The sequence below is a fragment of the Micromys minutus genome (genome assembly GCF_963924665.1).
Source record: "Micromys minutus genome assembly, chromosome: 1".
In the NCBI taxonomy this organism is placed as follows: domain Eukaryota; kingdom Metazoa; phylum Chordata; class Mammalia; order Rodentia; family Muridae; genus Micromys; species Micromys minutus.
This window is the reverse complement of record NC_137969.1, coordinates 63,880,476-63,891,677: the sequence shown is the minus strand read 5'-3', so window position 1 is coordinate 63,891,677 and position 11,202 is coordinate 63,880,476. Positions and strand designations below refer to the sequence as shown.

At 42.7% G+C, this 11,202-nt stretch overlaps 1 protein-coding gene across 1 annotated transcript in view; it reads left to right on the top strand.

Annotated features, from left to right (window-relative positions):
• The first annotated feature begins 184 nt into the window (after positions 1–184).
• Positions 185–11,202, top strand: part of CNST (consortin, connexin sorting protein) — a 77,171-nt gene continuing 66,153 nt past the window's right edge. The window contains exon 1 of the mRNA XM_080936267.1: positions 185–342. The gene's annotated coding sequence lies outside the window, so the exon portion shown is untranslated. The remainder of the gene's footprint in view (positions 343–11,202) is intronic.

Here is an 11,202-nt window from a genome sequence, read left to right as displayed (position 1 = left end):
GCCTCAGTCCTTTCCTCACTCGCTTCCGCTTCCGCTCAGGCTCCGCCCCCTGGCTCCTGTGAGTGGACTCTCCGGGTGTGTCCGGGCTAGAACTCTATGGTCGCCCGCCCTCCGCACTTCCTCTCTAGCCGCGATCTCAAACTCTATGCTCCTCGGTCCCGCGGCCAGCCGGGAGGGTTCGCAGAGGGAGGCGGGGCGGGAACGCTAGAGGTGTCCGATCCTCCTGTGCCGCGGGAGAGCCGTGCGGGCTGTGTGACAGCTCGTCGGCCGCCATGTCAGCGAGCGGGGCTGGAAACAGACTCGGCGCCCGGCGGTAGCCCTTGCGTTGCCTCGGATGCCCAGGTGAGATGAGCAGCCGGGCTGCAGGGGATCTGTCGGCTGGCGACGGCCGCCGAGCTGGGGAGAGTCGCTGGCTCCTCCCCGGGCGCTGTCCTCCCGGGAGTTGCAGCGGGTCCCCTCGCATCCGCCCCCTCTCGGCTCTCCTGTTTTCCCCGCTCTTCTGCGGGTACGCGGTTGTCGCGCATCGCGCCAATTTCTCCGCGCGCGCTCCCCTCCCCGGGGGACCCTGCGGCTTCTACTCCGCGTCGGTGTCTGTCTCTTCGGTGGCCCGTCGCCTGTGCCGGCTTCCTCTGCGGGTGGCTTTTATTTGCCCTCATACCTTCTTTTCCCTCCACAGCTACCTCTTTGCTTGTCAGGAACCGCCTAGTGCCTCCCTTCTTTCCTCCCTCTTGGCCAAGATTTACCTTTTCTTTTTAGTATGTATGTTTGCAAGACTGAAATTTAAGGCTGAAAAAATTAATATCTGAAAGCTTAAAATTCCTTCTTATGTTTAAAAGGATTACAGCCTTCGGAAGCTTCTTTATTCTCTGTGTAAACTTAGTTAAGCACATTGTACTGTAGAATGCAATTTAAAAGGCCGATTGCAAAGACTAAAAATAGGATGCTCTAATGGGAATTTTGGCAGTCTTCGGGGCAGTATTAGAAGATCTCTTTCTTTGAGAGTGATTTCGGTGTTTGGGGATCGTACTCAATGCTTTACCTATCTATTATCCTTACCATCAAAGCAGGAAGCTGCGGCCAATCAACTTCTTAGTTTAAAAATGTACAATCCTTTCTGCTTACTCCTCTGGCACATAATTGAACTTGGCATTTAAATGCACAAGGAAAGAGTTTCTTAGGAATGTGTCACCTGCCAAGTAGCCTGAAAATTATTCTTAGCTGATGAAACTCTGGGCCATAAAGAGTTGACACCTGAAAATGGCTTTTTTTTTTTTTTAAAAAAAAAACATAAGTTAGTACACTGTTGAAGCAATTAACTGTTATTCACTGATCTTAATTTAGTTAACTTTTTGTTTTGCTTTTTAACATTCTTAGTGAAATATTCTAGCCAGGCGTGGTGTTGAAAGTCTGTAATCCTAACATTCAGAAGTCCGAGGACCCACCAGTCTCAGGCTAGTCTGGGATGAGTTTGAGACTACTAAAGTTTAGGATATAGTAAAACCATGTCTCAGAAAAAGAAAAAAAGGAAAGGTGACTGCTCTCCCACCCCCAAAATGGGCATTTTGATAAACTCAGAAGTATTCTAGATTTACACCCCTCCCCAGAGCTATATTTTAACAATTGAATATGGCAGAATAATTTTTAGAGTTCTTTATTAATTGATTACTTTACATCATGATCCTTGTCTCCCCTCCCTCCTCTCCTCCCAGCCCCTTCCTCAGAATAATTTTTTTTAAATATCAGAGCAATAACAAAATTCACCTACCAAGTATATCCTTAAGTTCTTCACTTTTAAAATAAGCCTCTTAAGGCAAGGGGATGTGGCTCCGTGGTAGACCACTTAGCATTCATCAGGCCATGAATCCCATACCTAGCCCCATTTTTAGAATTTTCATAATGCCTGTGGACCACAGCCTAATCAGTCCCCAGGAACTTAGGGCAGAGTTTATTTTCCTTTTGAGTGGTTGATGGTAGAAAAGTCATATTTATTGCCCTCCTTCTTTGTTAGGGGTCAAACCCTGGGCTTTGCATGTGTTGGGCAAGTGCTCTTGTCTGCATTTGCAGGTACTTGAGTAATACAGAAAGCACCCCACCTCTAGGGCCCAGATGCTAAGACTTGAAATAAATGTCCATTTCACTTTTAAAATGAATCTTATAATCAGCATTTAGACCTACATTTTTAGAAAGGCTTAATTAAAGTATTCTTTAACACAATTGCTCAGCAGTTGAGGCTTTTGTTATCTTGTGCAGTTTCTGTGCCTTTGAAGTATTTTTTTCTTTCCAATAGTGCCTGCTAGTTTCTTTGTGGCTGGCTTTAAGTTATTTTTCTTATTTAAATTTTTCTTATTTTCTTATTTAAGTTATCATAATCAAGTTTCTTGAGAAAAGAAACTACTGGTTTCTTCTCTCTGCCCCCCCCCCCCCTTGTAGCTTTTAAATGAGAACTGAAATTGGGAAATACTAAATGGCAATTCTGGTTTGCATCAGAATCAAGGCTCAGGAAGCACCATCTAAAGAAATGGAAGATAATTCTAAAATGTTACTAGCAATCCTGCCTATTGGGTGGACATGCTCTTAGTGGCTTTACTCCTCTGGGTATCGTAGTTACTGCAGTATTTTTCAAGAGTTCCTGCTAAATCTGCAGCTCTGATGTGGTTAACATTCAGCACATCTCAATTAGGACTGACCCTGTTGCAAATGTCCAAGAGTCACCTGTAGCCAGTGTCTCCCTCATTGGCTGGCACGTAGCTAAAACATTGCTGTTTGAGCTTAAAATGTCTTTCTACCCTGAGAGTCTGATTCTCTTGGAATACATGATACAGTCTCCCTCCCCCCCCCTCCCTCCCTTCCCCTTTTCTAAGTGCTTCTCAAACTGAGAAGATTCTGTGCAGGAAGAAGGTTCTAAGAAGTCTCTTCCTGTTAGTTCAGCATTCACATCAAACTCTGCTCCTTTATTGATGCCCGGTGCTTGTTTAGTGAGTATCATAAGATGAACAGAGGGCTCAGTCATTTCCTGGGGTGTCATTGTGACACTTGTGCATCAACATTGTATCAGGGCTGGAGTACTCTTTGTCTAAGACTGTTGGCATTGAGTCCTTGGGAAGGACCTGTGAAATGCTTGAACTTTGTTATGAAAGAGGTAGAGTATCTGCTGCTGTTGTGTTGAAACCAGCTAGTTTCTGAACCAGTTCACTTAGAGCTAATGGTTTTGGAGGTGTGGTCTTCTGTAGCACGGTGTCTCTTACCAAGGGCAAGGTAAAATTTTAGGCAAAATACATAATGAGAGAGGTTATGCTATTTTGGCTTTGAAATCTTGGGAACCCGGGTTTCCGTTTGTTAAAAGGAAGTACGGCAGCTTCATATAAAGCTGCTGGCACATCAACCTGCCAAGATCTGCTTCACCTCAGGTGCGGTAAGTCAAATGAAACCGTCATGGTGTGGAGCTAAAGTAACACGGAATCCAACTGAGCCATGTAAGGATCAGCCTGACCCAGCATTGGTCCTGCCTTGACTGCCGTGTTCGAATAAATTTCCCAATTAATACTTCTTATAATTTAATACAAAAAAATTTGCTTCCTTGATCAGCAAACAGTCTTTCTATCCTGAATAGAAGGGCACATTGTCAGGCTACCTGTGGAGTGTTTACAGGAGCAAATGCAGAGTTGGAGAAAGTGGATGGACTAACTTGTGAAAGAGGCATGTACATTCTGGTAGTGTTTCCATTTGCTTTTAAAACTAGACAGTTGTCTGTTGGTAGCTTTTAGATTGATAAAAAATAACTCAGTTCAGGACCCCAGAGAGAAATTTGAAGATATAGGCAGAAAGATAGAAAGTATGGAATTTGCTGGAAGACCAGCACACGGGGCAGCTGGACTGAGCTAGGCACAGCTGTAAGAGCAGCAGTTAGGAACAGTGCAAGCATTGGGCTGCATGGTACATTGTAACCATGCCTGGGTGGCTCCCTGGTAACTTGACACTGTGATTGTGTCCATTTGTTTCATCTCAACCACTTAAATACCTGGAGTATTTTATATAATACACATGTATCTTACACAGTCCTGCTATAGAGCTTAGACAATGTAGTAAAACTTGTATTTTTAGAAAGCAACACTCTAGATGTAGAGGCAGAAGGATAGTGAGTTGGAGACCTGCTGAGCACCTTAGGTAATGTAAGGTAATCCTGTTTCTAAAACCTAACCAAAAAACAAAAAGAAGAAAATAAATTTAAAAAAATTTTTGTTCTTAAAGAAAAATGTGCTAGGTGAAGTAGATGTCCCTGTGGTCCCAGCTATACCAGAGGTTGAGAAAGGGAGCTCACTTCAGCCTGGAGCCTGGGTTCAGCCTGGACAGCACAGCTAGACAAAAATTAAAACCCACTGTTTCCTGCAGATTGGCCTAGTACATTTATTTTTAGTTATTTGAGAAAGAAAATTGATACCCCTGCATTTTTTCTGATTCTTTCCAAAGCTCCTTTAATATTTGAAGAGCTTCCAGAAAGAGATTTCTGACTGAGAAGGTCTGATGTCTTGTTTGTTAGTTAGTTGGTTGGTTTGATTTTCAAAACTGGGTATCACTGGGTAGCCTTGGCTATCCTGGAAAGCACTTTGTAGACCAGGCTAGTTTGAACTCAGTGAAGCTCCTGCCTCTGCCTCCCAAGCTCTGTCTGGAATTAAAGGGTCGTGACACCGTGTGGTCTAGTGTCTTTAAACTGTTAGGCTGCTTTCCCTTCAGTTTTGAACCTTATTGGTTTACATTAATTCATTAATATAGACTTTTTCCTGTGGTCATTGCCATGGAAAAATATATTTACTTTCAACAACGGTTTGAAATATATTTATTTTCTAAGCAACTGGAGTAATTTATATGGAATATTTTAAAAACATGGTATGTTTTAAAAGTCTGATGTTTGATGATAGTTGGAAATGTCTTGAGGGGTTTTAGGCATGATTCTGAAATTACCATATTTGGAGATAGAAACCTTGGGTCACGTTACCACTGTACTACTGCTTTATGCCATCTCAGGATTTCCTGTTTTCTGTCATTGTGGCAATTTGGAATGGAAAGATAGTGTGTACCTATCAAATTCTGACATGCCCCCGTCACGCTGTGAGAATTCTGAAACAGTAGTGAATTAGCAACATTTATTAACACTTGGGCATTGATATTTTGACGGTATCTATGGTTGTAAGAATTAACACCATAGTGGGTAAGGTGACACCTTTACTCCCAGCATTTGAGAGAGGCGGAGGCAGAGGTGAGACCATGGCTCTCCTTGCACTACACAGGAAGTAAGACCTTGTTTCAAAAACACTAAATAGAAAAATAATTAATTTTATCTCATAATATACCTTATCTTTTAAGTATATCTTTTCCCCAGGAAAACTACCACCTAGTAGGTCAATGTATCCTTTTTCTGTATTAGCTGTGTTTTGAGAGCTCAGTGTTACTAGGTGGCGACGGTCTAATTTGAACCAAAGCACAGTAACCTCTTAAGGTACTTGTAGATTTTGAAGTTACTGATTCCATTAAAATGTGTGCACTTTTTGATGAACCCGATGCCGTTTCCTGGGTATCGGGAGTGTTGCTTTGAGGCACTTTCGCACCTGCTCTTCTTTGTGTTCTATGCTCGCTCTTGTTCCTTGTTCACAGTTTTTGTTTTTTGCAGGGACAGTCTCACCACCAGAGACTTGATATGATGACTGGGTGAACTGAATTCATTGCTAAAGATTTCTCAAGGAGAATTTAGTCTGTAAAAAGATTTTAGAGGTTTTTTTTTTTTTTTTTTTCCCCACTCATAGAATATGGAAAAGGCTTATTTAATCCCAGTATAATATATGTAAGTTCTAAGGGTTCAGGAAAGTAGCCTGCATTATTTCTGCCCTCATACTCCACATAGAACACAGGAGGAAGTGACCAGGCTTGTGGTCCCAGGACTGGAGAGTTTATGTTCTTCCACGGATACATAGTGCGTTTTATTGTTTTGTTCTGTTTTGTTTTGAGTTCTGGGAACTGAACCCAGGAATTAAAAAACAAACAAGCAAAACAAAACACAAACAAACAAAACTTTTAAAATGATACTCAAGAGTGTGTGTGTGTGTGTGTGTGTGTGTGTGTGTGTGTGTGTGTGTGTTTGCAATACAGGTACACATGGAGGTTGAAGGAGAACCTGTGAGAGTTGGTTCTTTGCTTCCACCACCACATAGTGCAGGGACTTGAACTCAGGTTGTCAGGACGATGGTTGGCCAGTAGTTTGAATATTTGAGTCTTACAACCCCAGCCATGCTGTGGAGGGCTTTGCTTTTTCGAAAGCTTCACCTACCTTGACAACCCAAAAAGGAATAGAGCCACGTCCTGCTTCCGGAGCCCTTATCCAGACTGAAGCAACAGCTATGCTAGGAATGTCTGCAGATGAACTGAGGACAGTGTGCATCTGTGACGCTCGCTTAAAGCTTTGCTGGGGAGCTCACACTGAGCCCTTGCCTAGGAGTGTCTGAAAGAGAGTTTGAAAACAGAGCCTCAGGCCCACCATAGCATGTTCCCTCTTCTGACTTGTGCCTCTTCGGCCTGCCAAGGAAAGGTGAAAGGTTGGAACACTCTGGCTTGTTGTAAGCCTTAAAGATCTTATTTAGAGTGTTCTCTTCAATTATAAAAAGCGGTTCTGCAAAGAGAAAAACAAGATAATTTAAAAAACCCAATTATTGAAAAAAAAACATTTTTTCTCCTGTCTAAGAAACTTAAATAAAAGCTTATTTGGCAGTCAGGATCCATGATGTCTTCTGTCTGTACTGACAAGTGTGATGGATTGGCCGGGAAGAGGGACACACTCCAGGGGACATGAGGAAATTTCTAGCCTACCTATGCCAACTACACATCACTTTGAGGGGAAAAATGAAAAGGCATAATCTACCAGCAATCCTGCAAAAAAGCACTGGAAAGTGTTCTCTGGTAACGTTGTTACTGGCTTCCCTTTCTTTAGAGTGTCTAGCTTAGGATAACCTGTTTTTACTCTAGAACTTTGTCTCTTTTCCCAAAGCTCTATCCAAATACGGTATTTGGGAAAACTCATTTCAAAAAAAGCACATTAGGTGTGTTTTTGTTGTGGTAGTGTTTTATTTGCTTATTAGGACAAGGTTCACTGTGTAGCCCTGGCCCAGAACCTGTCTGTAGATGGCATGTCTCTTGCCTCCTGGTTACTGCATTAAAGAGTGGGCTGGCTGCCTTATATTTTGGTACCTTCAGAAATTGTTCTTTGTACCTCTCTCTAGAACCTTCAGGATATTTCGTTTGTTTTAAACATGAGTTTTTGTCCTCTGTGTGCTGTAGAATGAAGAGCCATTCCTGTGAATGAGTTTTCAGAGTTCACAGTCTTGATTCAGCCTCAGGTAAAGAAGCTTGTGCTGATACCAAAGAGCGAGTGCCTCCGGGTGCAGGACGAGACAGAAACAGGCTTGCTTGTAGGCATTCCCTACGAAATAAAGGAGGTGCACATTGGATATAGGCAGGAAGATTATCTTAGAGGAGCAGATGCAGAGCCATTCCTCTAAGATGAGAGCAAAATACTGGCTTCCATGGGGACATTTGAGAATTCCTGCTTCCATGGGGACATTTGGCAATCTCTGTTGTGGTGCAGTTGAGGCTGTGAGCAGGGGTGGGTGGGTCTGGAGGTGAAGATTCAGAGTAGAGAGGAATGTGGTTGTGGGTCACCCTCAGTTGAGCTGAGTGGATGCTGTGCTGATTCAAACAGTTGTCATTTTCTGTAGCAGTGTGTGCACTGGCTGTAAGAGACACAGAGATACTGGTAGTGGGATGTTGCAGATGTTGAGATTTATTTGAGAGTGTCGAGGAAAATGTTTTGATGCTCGGTAAAAAAACCTAAGACGAGATGACATGAACGAAATCGAGCAGTAGACAGTAACATGTCATTGTGGATTTTTGAGACACGGAGAATTATTTGTTCCACAAACACGTGCAGTCACTGTTTTTATTATGTGAGACAGAAAGGCAGTGTTTTCTGAGGATTAATCTGCCTCTGGAATGCAGGAGAGATTGAGAAGGATATGTGAGGCACTGAGAGCCTTTAATTAAAAGACACTGCCTTTGCTCCTTATTTGGAAGAATAGGAGATAAGCTGACATGATCTCCACTTAGGTTTTAGAATACAGTTAAATTGGTTTTGCCATATGAAATATTATACTTTACCCTAGTTGGATTAAAGAAATGAATTTTAATTAACCCTAACCCATGAAAGGGAACATATTGTGATGTACACATGAGATAATCTGCTACTGTGGTGAACAGCTTTGAGATGCATAGGCTCATGAGTGATTCTGAACTCCTGTTACTGCCTGTAAATTGGACGGTTGATAATGGAGCCTAGGTAATCTGAATGTTCTAAGTATGGTGGGACTATGGGGCCAATGTGCACAGAGCACTGTGCAAGTGTCTTCCGAGATATTTGATGAAAAGTCGTCTCTCTCAGATATAAGGATGGGCCAGTGACGAGGCTTAGCCAGTAAAGGAGCTTGCCAATAAGCATGAAAATCTGAGTTCAATCATGGGGACCAGCCTGGAAGAAGAGAACCAACTCCCAAAGTTGTTCTCTGACCACCATGTGTGGTACTTGTGCATACACACACATACTCATGCACACACAAATGCACATGCACACATACCCACAAATACATAAGTAATTTTAAAACTTGTTTTAATTTTTTAAAAAATCATCTTTTAAAGATTATTTTTAAAGAACAAATGGTTTTTACGTGAGTTTAAGTTGTTCTTTAAGAAAGGACATGAACAGAAAAGGTGGTGGTAATGCAGGATTTTAAGTCCAGCACTTGGGAGGCAGAGGCAAGCAGATCTCTGTGAGTTCAAGGGCAGCCTTGTCTACAGAGTGAATTCTAGGGAAACCAGGGGTATATAGAAAAACTCTGTCTCAAAAAAACAAAAAAGAAAGAAAAATATATGAAACTTTTTGGTGATTATAATTTAATAATATAATTAGTATATGAAATTAAATTGCTATTTATTATTATTATCATCATCATCATCATCATCATCATCATCATTATTATAGACTAGTTTCTGGCTGGCCTGGAACTCAGTAATGTAGACTGGGCTGGCAAAAAATTTCCTCTGGTGTTGCATCAGGAGTTAAAAGTGTGTACTGCTCTTGCAGAGGACCCAAGTTTGTTCCTAACACCTACATCAGATAGCTCACACTTGTCTGTAACTCCAGTTCAAAGGATCCCATGTCTCTGGACTCTGTGGGCACCTGCACTCATACACTTAAGCCCGTCATCATCATCATCATCTCATGGGTTTGAGAGGCAGGTGAGCTGACTATTTGGTAGGTTTACAGGATTAGTAGGAAATAGTTAAGAAGATGAGTTCAGAGAGGTTATGAACAGGTGTGAGCTTGGGATATCAGTGATCGATGTTCTCTTCATTTCTGCCCGAGGGCCTGAACTGGAGTAGGGGGAGCATGCATTGAGAGGTAAGACTGGGCTTCCCTTATCTTCCTATCTAGCCAAGCTGATGTGTGCCTAGTTCCTCTGACAGTTTATCATCTTTCTGTGCTGTGGTCCTGTAGCATTCCAACCTTCCTTCTCTGGCTGTTTGTTCCTTCATTTCTGATGTGATCCAGTGTCTTCCTTAAGGAGACAGGAGCCAGTCCTGGAGCAACAGAGTAGTGCAGTATCAGAGTAGTGCAGTATGCTCTCTGTTGACAGGCACAAGGCAGGAGAAAGGTGGGTGTAATCTCTTTTTTATCCTTATTGGTTTGCAGAACTGAGGACTGATCCTCCAGCCTTGCATATGCTAGGTGAGTGTTCTGTCCCTGAACTTCTCTTTCCAGCCAAGTTATTGCCACATTTACCAGTCAGATGTTATTCTACCTCCCCAGAGTGTGCTAAGTAAAGAACTGTCAGGAACAAGGACAGTTAAGACACACCATGTTAAGACATTATTAGCATATGTCCTCATCTGGTGCTTTTGGGAAGGGGCTGCACGGGGTTCAGGGGTCTCATACACTAGACAAGTGCTACTGAGGAACTATGCCTATAGCCCTGGCTGGTGCTGGGCTCATTATATACTTGAACTCAGGAAAATCCTCCTGGCTTGGCCTTCCAAGTACTGGGATTATAGGCACGTGCTACCCCCACACCTGGTTATCTACTGTGTTTTTGAGACAATGTTTCACTCTGTAGCTCAGACTGGCCCAGAACTTCTATGTAGCCCAAGTTGGCTCAAACTGACAGCAGTCCTAGAAAAATAAATAAATAAATAAAAAGTCGAAGCCACAGATTTCCTTAGGGATACAGAAATCTAAATCTTCTGAATTGCTGGTGGGAAATGTAACATGTTCACTGACCCCTGCAGGAAACTGTGTGACTGTTCCTTAATCAGTTGAACAAAAGTATCATTCAACCTTGTGCTCTTCTCTTGACCTGGGAAGGAAATCAGCTCCGTGCATACCCACCTGGGATGCTGGCGGTTACAGGATACAGGCAAGAGGAGCAGAAGTCTGAGGCCATTCCTAGTTACAAAGAAGTTTCAAGGCCAGAGTGGGAAATATGAGACCCTGCCTTAAACCAAACAAACAAAAACCTGAAGAACTACCAGGATGTTTATCAGTTGATGGGTGGACACATAAAACGTGGTTCTGTCCTTACAGTGAAATTTTGGGAATCAAAGGCAATGATATGTTTATATTTTATTGCTTTATGTGTCAGTTTGTTATGGTGTAAGAGTTGTGCCTTAAGTCATCTGCACAAATAAAGCATGATACAACATAGATATTCTGTGGCAGCACCATGATAGGTGGAAATAGTCACAAAAGACTAGGAATTGCACAACCCCATTCATCCATCTTTTCGTCCATTCATCCATCCATCCATCCATCCATCCATCCATCCTTCCATTCTTCCATCCATCCATCCATCCATCCATCCATCCATTCATCCACCCACCCATCCTTCCATCCATCCACCATCCATCCTTTCATCCATCCATCCATCCTTCCATCCTTCCATCCATCCATCCATCCTTCCATCCATCCATCCATCCATCCATCCATCCATCCATCCATCCATCCATCATTTTTATTTTTTGAATCAGGGTCTCTCTATGGACTCCTGGAGCTCCCTGTGTAAACCAGGCTGGTCTTGGCCTCTGCCTCCCAAGTGCTGGGATTAAAGTGTG